Source organism: Ursus arctos, unplaced genomic scaffold, assembly GCF_023065955.2.
Source record: "Ursus arctos isolate Adak ecotype North America unplaced genomic scaffold, UrsArc2.0 scaffold_11, whole genome shotgun sequence".
NCBI classification, from domain to species: Eukaryota; Metazoa; Chordata; class Mammalia; order Carnivora; family Ursidae; genus Ursus; species Ursus arctos.
This window is the reverse complement of record NW_026622775.1, coordinates 9,071,150-9,088,500: the sequence shown is the minus strand read 5'-3', so window position 1 is coordinate 9,088,500 and position 17,351 is coordinate 9,071,150. Positions and strand designations below refer to the sequence as shown.

General features: G+C 37.8%; 1 pseudogene; it reads left to right on the top strand.

The window, feature by feature from the left end:
* The first annotated feature begins 3,142 nt into the window (after positions 1-3,142).
* On the top strand, positions 3,143-17,130 carry LOC113255597 (60S acidic ribosomal protein P1-like; annotated as a pseudogene).
* Positions 17,131-17,351: the final 221 nt, after the last annotated feature.

Here is a 17,351-nt window from a genome sequence, read left to right as displayed (position 1 = left end):
TACTTGGCATGGAACAGGCACTGTGGTTAGCCCTTGGGACAACACGTGACCTAGTCCCTTTTCCAGTGTGCAGATTTGCATTAAGCAAATACAGTGTCTTTATAAGCTGAGATAAACATTCTGGACAAAAAGGAATATGGAGTAGATGGAGGGCAGGTGAGATCTGTGATTTTTTTTTCTAAACATAACTGCTGAATGTAGAAAATCAACTGGAGGAAAGCCAAGTAATTAATCAGTAGTAAAATGTTCTAATGTCACTTTGCAAGGAACTGACTTTTCATATTAGTTAATAGATTTATGAATAGAAGAAACCTCATTTTAGGTGCACTTGTCTGGAACTTTGAAAAAGAAACTATATTCTATGTGGGAAAACATGTAACACGGGCAATAAAGGCAAAGCTACTCTACGTTCATGGTACTTTTGATGTTTTTTGTGGATTCTTTTCATGCATGTTTTAACTGGAGTAGGGTCTGAGTGGGTGGCAGGCAAGCACCCTTTGTTAAAACTTGCTTTACTCATTTGCTCTATAAAGTTTCAGAATATGGCTACCAGTAGGACTAGATTCAAATAGTTATTGTTTCTTCTTTTTTTTTGAGAATTTATTTATTTACTTGTCAGAGAAAGAGAGAGAGCACAAGCAGGGGGAGCAGCAGAGAGAGAGGGAGAAGTAGGCAGAAGGAGAGAGCGAAACAGGCTCCCCGCTGAGCAGGGAGCCCAATGTGGGACTCCATCCCAGGACCCTGGGATCATGACCAGAGCCGAAGGCAGACACTTAACTGACTGAGCCACCCGGGCATCCCCACTAGTTATTATTTCTGAATCAAAGCATTAGGTCAACATAGATCCTTAAAATAAACCATAATATAAAATATACTGCCATAATAGATTCCTCTAGTTATTTCCAGAAAATTGACAGTAAATTCAGCTAACAAACATCATATAGAATGCTAAATTAGAATAGTATAAGGAAATGATAACTTTCTACTGAAAGTAATTTAAATAAAATATATTTTAAAATGTTTAATGAGACAACTCTCCCATCTTTATCTTTCCATCTTTATATAATACATATTTATATATGTACTATCTCTGAAAATTCCACTATTCTTCATTATTCTTTATTCATTATTTATTCATTATTCTTCATTATTCTTCCAGTATTACTCTATGATCTTTTCCTATTTAACATCAAATTATTTGAAACACCACTATTTGCTTACCACTCCCTATACAGTCTAAACTTTAGAAAGTCTCTAACATTATATTTATTTCCATCCTTTGTATTTTGATCTTTTCTAGTTCACAAGGTATAAAATAGTAATACTCTCATTACAAATGTCATCAAAGTTTACCCCACTGAGGGAAAGTATGCTTAACCAAAATCAGAATTATTTTCTACCTATCAATTTTGAATTTGAAAAGCACTCATCACACTAGCTATACACACGTAATTATTGGTTATTTTATGTTAAATTCAAATACACATAAATTAATTGGATAGTTCCACAAAGTGATACTATATGATTAAATGTACATTTACATGTAGATTTTTATGAAAACTATTAACATATCATCGTAAAGTACAGATTCCTTAAAATCATTCCAAATTTATGAGTGTTACAAAACTTGTTTCGATGTGATATTAAACTGAAACAATAAATACGTTCAAATTCTTTCCAAAGGTTTTTAAGGATCATATAGTTTTTTTTTTAAGATTTATTTATTTAGTTATAATATGCTAGAGAGAGAGCGTGCGAGCAGAGGAGGGGCAGAGGGAGAGGGAGAGAATCTCAAGCAGACTCCCCAGTGAGTGAGGACTCAATCCCAGGACCCTGAGATCATGACCTGAACTGAAATCAAGAGTTGGATGCTTAACCAAATGAGCCACCCAGGCACCCTGAGGAGCATATAGTTTATAAAACACTTTGTGGATCAAAATCCCCAATATGCTAATAGAAACATCTGCAGAAAATCTGGTGTTTTTTTTTAAATTTATTTATTGTGGTAAGTAAACACAAGATAGCCACAAAGGAAAACATGTCTTATAAAACCTTAATTTTATGAGCCAGATCTTCAATATTAAAAGGAAATTATGTCAATTGCAATAACATTTAAAGCACTGAGGGGCTTTCTCATGAGATTATTTTAATATGAAAAGCTGACAACGCTATTTCATAGGGAACGCTGTTTTAAAAGGCATTTCAAAAAAAAATCTTATCAACAAAATTAGTGCTCCCCATTTTTTTTGTTGTTGTTGTTTTTTTTTTAAAGATTTTATTTATTTATTTGAAAGAGATAGAGACAGCCAGCGAGAGAGGGAACACAAGCAGGGGGAGTGGGAGAGGAAGAAGCAGGCTCCCAGTGGAGGAGCCTGATGTGGGACTCAATCCCAGAACGCCGGGATCACGCCCTGAGCCCAAGGCAGACGCTTAACCGCGGTGCCACCCAGGCGCCCCTAGTGCTCCCCATTTTGGATAAGAAATATTGCAAGACACCTACATTTGTTTTAATGTTTTATTGCTTCAATTGACCCACTGACTTAAAATCAAATGCTTCCTAAGAGGTGGGGGTGGGGCAGCTAAGCAAGGGAGAGAAGGAGAGTTTCTCCTCAAGAATCCATCATAATGTAAGAGCATATTCTTTGCCAAATCTACTTACTTTCTGAAAATTAAATTCTTTTTGAATAACTGAGTAGAAGAATGTGACCTTACTAATGATATACTTATAGAGTGCTATGTTTTAATTTTTTAAATTAAAATCTTCTGGCCTTTAATTATAAACAAGAAGAAGACACCTACTTTAAAAAGTAATAATCAAGAGCATGATGTAGTGAAAAAGGAAAGCAGAGAAAAGAGGCCTGTACTTTCATTGACTCTTTAGGCACTGATTTGCTATGTGACCTTGAAAAGTCGAGGAATGACTTGAAGCCAGCCTCTCTTTACTCATTTGTGAAGAGAATACATAGTAATGGTTACCAGCTGTTTCCAGGATTGATGAGTCTGGGTGTGAACCTCCCATGTTACAGAAATACACCCCAGTAGGCCTGGCTGAGCCTATTACCAAAAGGGATGGGGTGTATCACGAAGCATCAGGCCTATGCCAGACACCACACAGGATGCCACCAGCTGTAGGCAGTCCAAGATGGCGACCAGGAAGATCCCGAACCGGCCTCCTGCAGGCACACCAAATCTAAAGCTACACATGGAACAATTTCCACAGAAAAAGACAGAAAACTTGCTAAACATTTCCTTCTCAGCCGCAAATGAGAAAAGGGGAGAAGAGGCTAAGACGCAGTCTTGTCATTAACCCCAGTCCCAGCATAGCAACCTACAATCAGGAGGGAACTTACAAATCCAGAGCATCTCTCTGAGATGTGAAAGGTTGGTACCCCACATCAGGCACCTCAACTTTAACAATCTGCACCTGAGAGATGAGACCCTAAAATATTTGACTTTGAAAACCAATAGGGCTTTTGTCCACAAGATCCAAAGGGCTGTAGCAAATTGAGAAACTGCCCTCAAAGGGATCATATGCTGACTCACTCACCCCAGGACCCCAAGCAGAAGTGAAGTTTGAAAAACATCCAGTCTATATGTGAAGGAGATTCATTTGCTAATCTTAAAGTGTCCACCAGATGGCAAGAGGCCTGTTAGGATACTCTCTGGGGACTAAGGTGCAGGCCGGTGTAATTTTTGAGCTCTCTCTCTTCCTTGTTAAAGTCAGTAAGTGTCAGGCAACTTAAAAAAATTTTTTTTAATCCTCAGGGGTGCTTTCTTCATGTTCTCCCTCTGCAATGCTCCACAATGCCAGTTTCTCTGGGGTGGGGAGGGGGGCTTTTATACACACAGTTGATGCCCTGGTTTTTATGTCTGGTGTCCTGTTTTTTGCAGCCCAGGGAGCACCCTTTGATCTTCTGGCTCTAGTGGTCAGGGGGACTTGCATTCCTGGGTCTCACGAAACTGTAACTGTCAGAGAGACAGTTCTTCACAGACTACCACACTCAGGGCACTGCACAGATAGCAACAAAAACACACCCCCTGGTTTTCTGATAAAGAGGCCTACTTGGTTGTCTGGGAGCTTTGGCCTGAAGAGCAGGCCTCTGGTTGAGCTTTCTTTATAGGAGCCTACAGAGGTGCTCTCAGGGAAGGAGGCCAGCAGATCCAGTCTTTGTGCTTTCCCTCTGCCTTGCTCCTTCTCACTGGCATCTTCCAGGAAGGATCTTATACCTTTGTCTGATGCCCTGACTTTTATAGCTGCTGCCAGGGGACACCTCTACATCGCCTGGTTCTGGTGCCCAGCAGGGTTTATGCTCATAGGTCCTACAGGACTGTGTATATTTGCATACTTTAAAAGTAGCTGCCCAAGGCTTTGGTTTCTAATCAGTCTGATTCTAGGTGCTGAGATCTCTCTCTTTGGGACACTGACAGGTCTTGGGACACCCTCACAACTGGGAGTCATGAAAAATAAAATAGGTTGCTTAGATAATCACAAAGATTCAATGACTACCAAGAATAGGACAAGGTTGAATGATAAGGTTTATCTCTCCTACATGAGGCCATTGTTTCAAGACTGGAAGACATGGCTGTCACACCTAACATACAGAAGCACAGAGAGTCAAGCAAAACGAGGAAACAGGGGAATATGTTCTAAATGAAAGTACAAGACAAAACCTCTGGGGAAAAAAATGAAACAGAGATAAGGGAACAGCAAAAAAGAGTTCAGAGTAATGGCCATAAAATTGCTCACCAAACTTGGGAGAAGAATGGATGAACACAGTAAGAACTTCGACAAAGTGATAGAAAATGTAAGGAAGTGCCAAACATGAGTCACGGAGCTGAAGAATACAATAACTGAACTGAAAATTACGCTTGAGGGGCTCAACAGCAGACTGGATGAAGACTGGATGAAGCAGAGGAAAAGCAGCTCAGGTGAGTGTGAAGAGAATGAAGCTGGGCGCGCTGGAAGATAGGCTGTCTCCCAGTCACTGCAGAACAAGGAGCAAAGAGGGCAACAATGAAAGTGGGAGAAAAAGAGAAAAGAGGGACACAAATCTAGCACATTTTGAGCACCTCCAATAAAATGCAGATAGCCTCAGTACTTCAGGTTGAAATTATGAGAATTAAATAATTTGACTTGTTTTGGAAAAACCTTAGCAAAATTCCTGAAATATGAAAGTGCTCAAAAAAATTGGTTTTATGGAGGTGGCCTGGGATCCAGACTGCCTAGGTTCAGAATCTTATTCCAATATATTATCTATGTAACTAATTAACTTCCTTTTCTCTCAGTTTCCTTATTTATAAAATGAAAGTAAAGATACTACCCACTCATAGGTCTGATGCAAGGATAAATATGCTAGTAACTGTACAGCACAAAGAACAGTGCCTGGTACCACTAAGCCATTCAATAAGTGTTATAGTTACAGTGAGCTTATCACTTCCTGCCAGGTTCTGTGCATGATGCTTTCACAAGATTATCTCATTTTCCATGTCCAATTAATGTTCTCTGGGGCAAAAAAAGGCTATATGATAATTTGTATTCTCTTGGAGAAAGATACCATGAAGATGGTATTATGTTTATGACCCAAAGAAATCTAATACAAAATAATTTTAAAGTAGATAGCACTGTACAGTATGCTATTACTAATTTTGAAATACCATAATGAAAAATATCCATTGATGTTTTATTTATTCACAAATATTTACTGTTAATTCACTATATGCCAGACATATGTTGAAACTCAATATGCAGAATATTGAAGAGATTTTTCTTTTGAAAAGCTCTTTTTATTTTCTGACGAAGGTTAAGGTCCGAATAAACTTTCTTACCAAGTACATTATATTCATTAATTTAATTCCCAGGAGACTTTTTTCCCTCCAGTTTTGTACTTCCTTTCTAAGAAGACATTCAGCTTCCTGTTCTCTTCTCACTTTGGTTTCTGCAATCAGTCCTTATTAATCTTTCCATTCCCATCTCAGAATGCTTCTCCTTGAGGAAGGCTCCATCAATTGATCCTTCATTGCCAGGCTTTGTATCTCTGCCTGAGCACAGATAGGGCCAAATTAACCACGGTAGGAGGACTGTTGTTGTATAACAAACCATACCCAACTTGAGTAGCCTGAAATAACAGTCACTTCATTTGCTCATGATTCTGTGAGTAAACTGGGCAATTCTGATCTGGGTCAGCTTACTGGATATCTACAGTTAGACGGTAACTCAGCTGGGGCTGTTGGTCTAGAATGGCCTTATTCATAGCTAGGTGGTTCTAGTATGCCTCATACTAGAGAAGGGAGAAGGGGCAACTTGTCTTTGCTTCATGTAATTTCCCATCCTCCAGTAGGCTATTCCTGGTTTCTACCCACAAGTTCTGAAAAACAGAAAGAGAAAAGACAAGTCCCCTGGTACAAGCACTTTTTAAAACTCTGCTAATATCAAATTTACTTCTGTCCCACTGGCCAAAAGGAGTCAGACAGTTGAGCCCAGATTCAAGGAGAGGAAAAAATAGATTCCTCCTCTTAACTGGAGGAGTTTTGCAAAGAGGCAGCATACAGAGATGGGAAGAATTTATGACTAGTGTGCACGAGAGGCTAAGCCTAAAAAATAAAAAAGGCAAGACATCACAAAGTTGGAGAAAAATAAAATTTTTGATATTTGAAAATTTAAAAAAGCATTAAAGTGATTATAATGAAAAAAATCAATACTAAGTTAGATTGCCTTACACTTATAATGCTATAAGATCTTAATGTTTTAAATTACATATGGAGCAAACATGGGCACCAATTTCTTTTCATGACTTAGTGTCTTAGTCTATTTGGGCTGCTAAAACGAAATACCAGAGATTGGATGGTTGGGGTCTGATAGCTCCCACACTGGGTTAGGACCCCTGTTTTAGACTCTCAGAGATATACATCATCTTCATAGTACTCACTGCAATTGTAACTAATCACCATTATCAGTTATCCCAATAAACTGCAATTTCCATGAAGGCATGGACCATGCCTGTCTTATACCCTGTTGTATGTATCACCAATGACTGACTAATAGTGAATCCTTACGGGTGATAGTTGAATGAATGAATGACAAAGCAGGCAAGAGGAAAGAACAAAGAGATAAGTATACAAACATATCTTTGAAATTGATTGAGAGGATGTGAGCTGAGCAAGGGAATAAATAGTAGAGAGGCCTGCCTACAAAAGTTAACAAAGGAAATGATTACCCACAGAGAGAATGATAACAAATAAAGATGTATTTGGTAGGAATTAAAGTAGCAGAAGGGCATAAGCAAAGACTTCCCATTTTGAGGATTAGAAGGCTCAAATTGAAAATGAGCCCAAGGGTGGCTACAGTGGAGTTAAGAAGGACATTGGGCAATGAAAGTGGTTGATAAGTCAAAAAACCAGAAACAGTATGGTAGGCCTGGGCAAGAGGGGCCCTGCCCTGGGTTCCCACCCTGTAAGGGACGATTCTCTGGTCCTTCTCCAGTCCTGTTCCTTCCCAAAAGGCAGGGAGCCCACCCAGAGTCCATATACCTCCTTTTGGATCATATTTGGAATATCTGGGACCTGGAAATTCCATGCAAAGATCACTCTACATGTCTGTCCTCCTGAGAGTGTATCACTCAGCTACAGTATACTGTCTGGATCAAGGGGAGAGCAAGACAGGACTGTTTAAGGGCAGTCTGGCCACGTGGTCTGGAGTGTCTACACACTTTTACAAGGGTCTTTTAGAAAGAAAAAAGAGTGAACGTGGACTGGGGATGACCCAACCCACCAACTAGTAACATGGAACTCTGACAAGTCCAGGAATTCTGATCTTGAATCAGGCTTCCAGCTCTCAAATTGTATCTTTGTTTCCCATGTGTATTCCTTTGCTCTCCCTATAATAAAAGAGAATGAGGGCTTTCTAGGACAGACACAAGTTGGACACCAGCTAAATTGATGAAGTCAGAGATTTCAAACTGAGGCTTGACTTATTAGTTTGACTTATAACTATTAAATATTTAAATATATGACATATAGACCTCCATTTTTAATCTTGACACCAGCCCTGCAATGTTAGGGGTGGGTCTAGCCAGGATGTTTACCTTATACTAGAAAGCTATGATTCTGAAATGATCTTTCACTATGGGTTGATCTTGGCTGGTTATGGACTTCTTAGTATCCACAACTCTTATTTTTATGTGGAAAGTTAACTAGACTATTCCACAATCATTGGCTTCGGTTTAGAGTTCCACCTACTCTTTTCAGATGGACGCTGAGTCATGTATTTGCTCAGGAATCCCTAGAGGCTAGAGGTTTTCTGAACTCAGAGAAATGAAGAAAATTAGGGAGAGATGAAGAACCTACAGGCATATGGTATTTGATGATTTCAAAACCCTTTCATGAATATTGTCCTAATTTGGTTCTTAGAACCATCCTGTAAAAATAGATAGGGAAGATATTACTTCCTTATTTGACGGTTGAGAAAACTGAAACTCCAAGAGCTTGCACCATGATGGATAGCAGAGCTAGAATTTGAACCTAATCTTCAAATATCCTTTTATTTTTCAAGTAAGGAAAGAGGTGATATATTTACAAAATTTCAGCGTTTTTTCCTTAACAAAGATATGTAAACCTACAGTGAATACATATATGTAATCTCACCATGAGAAGATGGTGTAAGCACTTTTTGAAAAAATACAAATTCCCCTACTTGGCTTCTGCTTGAAATCTCTCTGACTTCATCAATTGGCAGGTGTCCAACTGGCTTATGCCCTAGAAATCCTGCACTTTCTTTTATTAAGGGGAGAGAAAAGGAACCAAAAGAAGGGGGGGGGAGAATCAAAGGATACAGTTTTAGGGATAGTTTTTATCTAATTTTTTATTTTTACTTGAGGTCACTGTGACTCAGAAAAGTTGACTGAGTTGCCCTAAATCTCAGAGAGATAGAAGAGCTAGACCATAAAACCACATCTGATCCAGATCTCTGAGTCTTCTCCTCTCTGTGTGTCTTATGTAAGTCTTTACTCTCTCCAGTTAATTTTATTCTTTCTTTCTTAATTTCTTATCACCCTCTGTTCTTTTTAACAAAGTCTCTGCTAACTAGTTTGAAACTATATATAAGATACTCATACATATATTTTGTATGTTAACATATATATTTTGTATATATAGTTTTGGTGTAAAAAATATTTCACATTATTGTTTTCATTATACATTACTTTAGGTGCATATATTATGTCCTTCATTATATTCATAATTATCATTTCTAGTGGTCATAACATCGCATCAAGTTGATAACTCAATTTATTTAAACCATTTTCCTAATCCTTAACATTAAGACAATTTCAATATTTTCTATTATGGATAGTGCTCCCATGACCATTTTTATTAACTATTTCTGTTATTCTACTGAATTGTTTTCTTAGGATAAATGTCAAAAAATGGCACTACTGAGCTAATGTGTAGAGATATTTGTGTGGTTTGTATGTGATACGGTGATATATATTTCCACATTATTTTTTTAAAACTATATATGAAATCAACGCTCTCAGCAGAGTACCAGTTTCAATCCAATGTTACTCATATTACAAATCATACACCATTCTTTTCACTGGTTTCATAGGTATAAAATCATGATATTTTGCTTTATTATTCCTTTCATTACAAATAAGACCAATATTTTTACTCTCTTTTGATCCATTTCTATTTGCATTAGTTGTCCAAATTCTTTCCATATTTATTATTGGAGGTCAAGATATTTTTCTTAAAAATCTTAATGAACTCTTTTAATGGAATACATATGACCTCCTTTCTTGTTATATTACTAGAAATATTTTCCCAGTTTATTTTCCTTTTTGACTTGAGTTTTGTAATTAATTTTCATACGGTTAAAATTTCCTCCTGTGACATTGAGCAGGAAAAACCAGTAGATACACACAACTTTGTTTTTATTTCTCAATGTCTCTAAATTCTGTGGGCCTAGCTTCTCTTGCTCTTCAGACTTCTGAAGTCAATCCTAAAAACAAATTGTCTTGTGATCACTCTAGTTCACAAAATCTGATATTCAAATTTAGGATGTCCAATAATATATGGTTATGAAAACTCTGAATTTCATTTAAAGTATATCTTTTGTCCCTTCCCTGGATCAATACTACTTCAGCCTGGAAACCTAGACTATTTCTCTAGTTTACTGTTCCCTGCCTAGTACTTCTACCCTTCCTTCCCTAACTTGTTAACTTCAGCTTCTCCTCCAGGATGAGTATGCAGGGAGGGAGAAAGGTGAGAGAGTCAAGTAATAAGTCCTTAAATGACCAGTATGATGCACTCTGGGTCTGGCAGTTGTTCAAGGGTAACTTTTTCTCATATGTGCTCCTTACCAACTTTTGACAATCTCCTATCTGCAATTCCTTTAATGTGAGAACAGGTATCTCTAGGCATAATCTGCAGAGTCAGCCCTTCAGATTGGGCAGCTACCTTTTGATGATGATGATGATGATGATGATGATGATTATTATTATTATTATTATTTTGGAAGTCTGATTGAGCCTGTGGGAGACCTGGCCAGTCCCTGTGAGCCTCTCTCTTCCTCTGGCTCACCGGTGGTCAGTCCTGAGGCTTTCTCAAGCAGCAGCCAGACACCAAACCACTTGAATCTCAGGAGGTCAGCACCTCCGTCCTCAGGCCCATGTGGGCAGGGTGAGGAGTTCTCAGGGCATACCAACAACTTATTAAAATGTCTCTTCACTCATACTCTCCAATCTCCATACTCCGACCCTCTTATTACCTTTGCATGGGTAAGAATGTTAAGAGTTGTCAAACTGGTTTTAATAATCTCCTTTGAAAACTGGCATCTTCTTCTGGCACATCTCTTTGGAAAATCACAGCTTTGAATCTTGGTGCCTTAGTTAAAACTTCTGATTTAATAGTCTGTTATAAGTATTTTATAATTATCTGTCATTGAAATTTCTATATTATTTAAAAGCCAAAAATAGAAGAGTTTCCCTACATATAGTTAATATAGTCAGTTAAATTTTGTTGGGCTTTCTTTAACTTTTTTTTTCATTTAGCTCTCCAATTTCAACTAGATATGTTTTTCTCTTGGTATGTGATATATAAGATATGGATTAATTAATCTTTATTGATGTGGTTATAGAATTATCTAATTATTAATGTTCATCACTCTAAATGCTTGCTTTCTTTTATTTTGAAAAGTTTATTTTCACATATTGTTTTCCTATAGCATGAAATCAGTTTTTGGCCTCTCCTTTCTTTCACAATCAGTATTAAATTATTGTTATATAGTAATAAGTCATATCTATGGTCAGGTAGGATCTTTATGTCATTTGGTAAGAGTTTATCATGCATATAAGAATAGTTCACAAACTGGGAGCTTTCAAACCAACAGTGGAATGAGGCTAAGAGGTATTTGCTTATCAGATAGTTTATATAGTGACAATGCAGAGGCTGTTTGTTCTCTACAATGATTGGTTATGGCATTAGACTCCTCTTAGTGATGGAGGATAGGTTAAAAGTGGGTACCTCATGCCAATTTTGGGGAACAGCTTGTTTTGTCTATGTTACTCTTTTTATAAATATTATCATACATTGTGTTCTGAATTATCATCGGACTGATGTTTATTGGAATGACATTGCACTATAAATTAATTTAGGAATAATTATAATAGGAATAACAAATTAAAATAAGCCTTAATACTGCTTTCAATGGACAAAAGCTATTCTATGTGCTTTCAAGTATTAACTCATTTAATTCTCAAAACAACTGTGGTCGATTTAATTATTGGCTCCATTTCATCACCTCTTCTGGCATCAACAACTTTTTCACAGCCTCATCCTGGGAAGGATGTATTTCCCACCCCTTGACTCTGGGCTTAGTTATAAGATTTGCATTGGCCAGTGAGATGTAAACAGATCAACGGAGCCTTGATATGTGTTTGCTTGGTTCAGCTTGATCTCTTATGTTTCAGCTATGACCTGAGAAGAATTTGGGTCCATCCCACTGATCCCAGGAGGAGACAGGAAACAGTTGGAGCAGACCTGGCCCAGCAAATCCTCAAATCCGTAAGAATCTATTAGTGTTGCTTTAAGCCTTTGAATTTTGGAGTAGTTTGTTAAGCAGTGTTGTTTGGTGATAGATAAGTAACATGCTACACTATGAAATAGGCATTATTATTAGCCATATTTTACAGATGAGAAAAATGAGGCAAAGAGAGGCTCAGTAACTTATTAGCTAGCAAGTGGGCAGTAGGATTCCACAGTGCATGTTTTTGATCATCTTTATAGCACTGAGTCCTTAGCTTGGAAAACAGTTTATTCAAAACCGTGTGTTCAAATATTTTCAACTCCCCATATAAATACATATTTTTCTTTATAAAGACTTTGCACATGTCTCATCTAGTTCATCTAAAATTTATATGATTTGATGATTATCAGTTTCTTTTAATAGATTTTGAGTTAAAACCCTGTTTTCTTTTCAAACCTACATTGTTCATCAACACTTCAATACCACAGAGCTCTATCATTTTCTATGTTGGTAAATTCAGAGAAAGAAAAAAGCTTTAGTAAGTTATTTGCAGAGACCTTATTCCAATGAATTAACACCTACTATGTTCCTCATCTCATTGTCCTCTTCCCTCTTGGATTTATTGACCTTTCTCACTGCCTGGTATGTTAGCTCTCTGGTTCATAGCTGTCTGATAATCTGTTCTCTTACAATGCCCTTCTCTTGTTTTCTCTTTGTATAACCACCTGATGTAACTAACCTTGGTTTCTTCACATGTAAAATGGTAATAATAGCATCTATCTGCATACGTTGTGAAGGGATAGTTCATGAAAAACCACTTAGCATAGTGCTGGCACCGTGTCATTACTGAGTAATGTTCAATAAAAGTTGCCATCTTTCCAGTGACATTTCTCTTGCTACTTCTTGGTTTCCCTGCAGGCCCTATTTCATCTTCCCTATCCTAAACAGTTCTGTCCTAGGTCTCTTTCTCACTTCTTATTCTCCAATTTCCCTTAGGAAATTTCATCCACTCTATCTAGATGTGGGTACAATTTTCTCTCTTCCTTTGTTCTTGAGGTCTAGACCCATATATCCACCTATCTACTGCACTCCTCCATTGGGAGGCTTCACATATCTCAAGTTCAACAACACCAGGTATTTTTTCCATCTAGTCCTCAAACCTGCTAGTCCTTTCATGACTTCTACCATTATAAATGGTACTACCATTCAGGCAATTTCCCCAAACGAGGAACTAGGTATAATCATTTATTACTCTCTCATTTTTATTCTCCAATCACCAACTTCTATTGGTTTCACTACTATATCTTATAAATTCATATGATTTTTATTCTTATGATTTACACAATTCTTTTAGTCTTTAAATCGTATGATTTTTATAAATTCATACAGTCTAAAGTTGGGAATATGCTACTTTCTGGATGCCAGATCAGGCATTTACTCTTACTGAGTAGCCTTGACTCTAGATTTCACAGCTACCTAGCCTCATTGAGACTGGACACCAGAACATTTCAATCTCAGGAGGTCAGTACCTTAGACCTTTGGCCCATGCCACAGGGACAATACTATGAATCCTGCCAAAAAACATCACTATAGATGAGCTGGATTTAGAACTTAGCTTTTCCTTCCAGTCTTTCCCTTAAGGGCATCTGAATCCAGCAGTGTCTGCTCGGGCTATTGCCACTGTCACTCACCCACTTAAGCTTTAATGCCTTTCCCTTCTTTTCTTGATCCTGGTGGCTTGCCTATATCCCAACTTTAATTCTTCCTGCCATCTTACAGAATCTCACTGTTCAGCCCTCAGATGTTCTGAGTCTAGATTTATCCAACCGTTTTTCAGCTGTGTTTCCCGTATTGTATTTGGTAGATGACACCAACCTCATCCACTGAGTAATCCTATTTAAACTTTTTGATAATTTGCCTTCTAAATCAGTGGTTTTCAAAATTCTATACATACCAGAATCACCTGGAGAGCTTTTTTTTAACATAGATATTCCCAAACTCTGGATATTTTGATTTAGGTCTTGGGTGGAGCTGGGAATTTCCTAAGGGAGGAAAAAAGCCCTAAAGGAATCTGATGAGCAGCCAGGTTTAGAAATTGATATTCTAAACAGAAAATTGCTATGTAAATAATAAAAAATTTTACTTACAATTTAAGCAGTAAGAACAGATTTTAAAATTGGAAATTACTAGGTTTCCCCATTGTAAAAATTCCGTTTAAAAGTCTGCTTTCACACGTTTGCTGAATGAAAGATCTTTTCTTTGACAATTCAGATTTTCTGAGTTTCTAATGTCAAAAACCTTGTTACTTTTGGGTAGCTATGTTTATACACTGTTGAAACATCAGTGTCACTCACATTACTCAAATGACTACAGCTTATTTCAACAAGATACTTCCCAAGAAAGAGAAGTAAGTGATCTTTACTTAACAATTAAACTAAATCAGCTACTTAACCACCCCAATCAGAGAGCTCTTGTTTCTTGAGACAATGGTTCAAAGCAGACTTCGTTCTGTAGTCTAATAAAGAGTTAATAATGATGAATAAGGAGTTGATTATAAGGGAATGCATATCAAAACGACTATATTTTTTAGGACAAATATTTCTTTTAGACTGTGCATGAATTTAAACTTGGTGACTATTCCTTCATTTTTAAGTACTTAATGTACTTATAAACCCAAACAAGCAGCAACTGAGTTTTAAATCTTTTTAATAGACTATAAATCCCTGGAGTGACTATTTTCACAACTTTTTAAGCCTACATTTAAAAATTAGCTGTATCTTTTAAGCATCTAACTACATGTTTACTTGAAAATAAATGCGTATAGAAAAAAGAGAAAAAGGTGGCAGGCATGCTCTCTACTAAGCAAAAACAGTAACAACAACAACTTACCTAGGTGTAACTACAACAACTACTTATCGATAGTAAGCTAGGGCATTTCTGCTCATGCATACTGGGGGCTATGGGAAATGTCTTTATGGTGAGGATTAACATGGCTGTTTCAAAGAAATACTGTGTAACCAACCATGTTAGTATTTGTCTGTGATTTTCTTAGCTCCTCTATTTACTGATAGGCTCCTCATATCCACTCCTTCATTCCACCCTGACATCCACTACTCATGGTCTGTCCCCTAAACAGTCCCAGGACAGACTGTGGTGCCTTACTGTGATCTCCCTCTCTGATGGTGACCTTCCTGACAATACATTCTATTATTTCTTTTCTTTTTCCATCATCCAAAGAAGGTCCTATACTGAGTCCCTGATTCCTTTGTCATTTGTTTTCCTCTTAAATGATTACTTCTTTCTAAACTTTTAACAAATGCCCCTCTCCCAGAAGATGCTATAGTCACAGCATAGTTCTTCAAATTAACGAATATATTGCTGTAGAAATTTCACACTGTGGCAATTGTGTGATTCTAGTCTTTAGTCCCTCAAATCTCACCCTAATAATGTCCTGGGATATCTTTTCCTATATTTTCATCATGTCTTGCTCTAACCAAAAAAACTTTAACAGACTCAGTGATCTTGGGGTAAAATTCAACTCTTCAAAATTCTATGGACTGAAGCCACTTATTTGTTGCCTCTATGTCTATAAATCCATTCCAGAAAGGACCTTAATATGATTTACATAAGTATTTTTTCAGGTAATGTCCTTCTCGAAGGACCTCATCACTCTTAATGCTCTCAAATCAAGTTCCAGCCCTTCATATCTTTTCAAAACTTCCCAGTATCTGGTGTGATCTGAACTTTCTAACATCATTTCCCATACTCTCCCAGTCCAAACATGTCTCAGCCAGTTGGTCTTCTTTTTCCTTTTACCTAAGATGCCCTCACCTGAATAATCAATCCACACGAATTTTATCTCTAAGCAATTCTATTTCCTCTCTCTCTCTCTTTATTGAATCAAATAGTACCTTTAATTTTTATAAGGCCATTCCATAACTAGAGGACTGTATAATGTGACTATATCTAAGTTGAAATAAACCTATGGTGTGGTTCTGTAAGTGAAGCTGATGCCTGAACACCAAAAAATCCTGGCTCTAAAGTCGGGAAAAAAACAGCTAAGTTATCGAAGGTCTTTAACCTGGGATTTCATGAGGATGCTAAAACTGCTGCTTAGAGTGCACGAAACCCAATCCCATAATGAAAACTGCGAAGTTTCTGTGTTTATAATACCAGTGTATGTACAGTAAAGCATAGGGCATTCAACAGCGTCTGATTTCATTCTCAAGGTATTCCTTGTGGATGTGGGAATAACCATCATCCATTTCCCACTTTGGCTGGGGGAGCCAACCAATGGATTTTCCCTTTGAGTCACGTCTCATTTGGTCTGCCGTAGCATGACTATTCTTGTTTCTTGGCTCTTACTACTAATTGCAAATAGTTCTTAGGCTCCCTTAATATTAGTACTGTTTACTCCAGAAATGTAATTTTTAGGGCCAGAATTCTGCCCTTCTATCCTGAATGCGGAGAGCATGCATGCTTGTGTGAAGATTAGAATTCTCTAACCCTAGCAGCTGTGTTCACTCTGTGCTATGTGGCTAGAAAAGATCTTAATGTCCACTTGTGGGAAGATTGTCTTTTGAAAAACATGGGTTTTGAAGACAGACAGATTTGCAAGTTCAAGTTTCCTGTAAAAAGAGGGTAACAGCCTTTCTTCAGCTGCCGCTAAGGTGCTCTGTTCTTCTGCAGAAGTCAAGGCCAGGGTAGGGTGAGGCCCTCACTTCATCCTATGAATAGCACCTTGCCTGGCAGCACCCACTCAGCACTCATTGCACCAAGGCACCCATCTGGGAGCTTGCCTGCTCCTACTCAGCCCTCATCCTGCACAATGATGAGATGACGGTCACAGAGGATAAGAGCCATGCCCTCATTAAAGGAGTGGATCTAAACAAGTCCAGGCCGGGCTTGTTTGCAAAGTCCCTGGCCAATGTCAACATAGGAGCCTCCTCTGCAAGGTAAGGGCTGATGAACCTGCCCCAGAAGCTGGCGCTGCACCAGCAGAAGGTCCTGCTCCCTCCACCACTGCTGCCCCAGCTGAGAAGAAAGTGGAAGCAAAGAAATAGGAATCAGAGGAGTCTGAAGATGACAGGAGCTTTGGTTTTTTTGACTAGGTTTCTTCTGCAATCTGTTCAATAAAAAGCCGAACTCTTAAAAAACAAAGGGGGTGGATACCAAACAAAATAACATTTCCCTCAGTTTAAAGTTTTCTTCCCTTTACCACCTCACCCACTAACCACACCCAGTCTAAGTCAGCTTTCTCTGTTTTAAAATTTCTTTTAGTTTTGTTCCTTTGCTTCAGAATACTGCAGAATAGTAAGTAACCTTTGGAGTT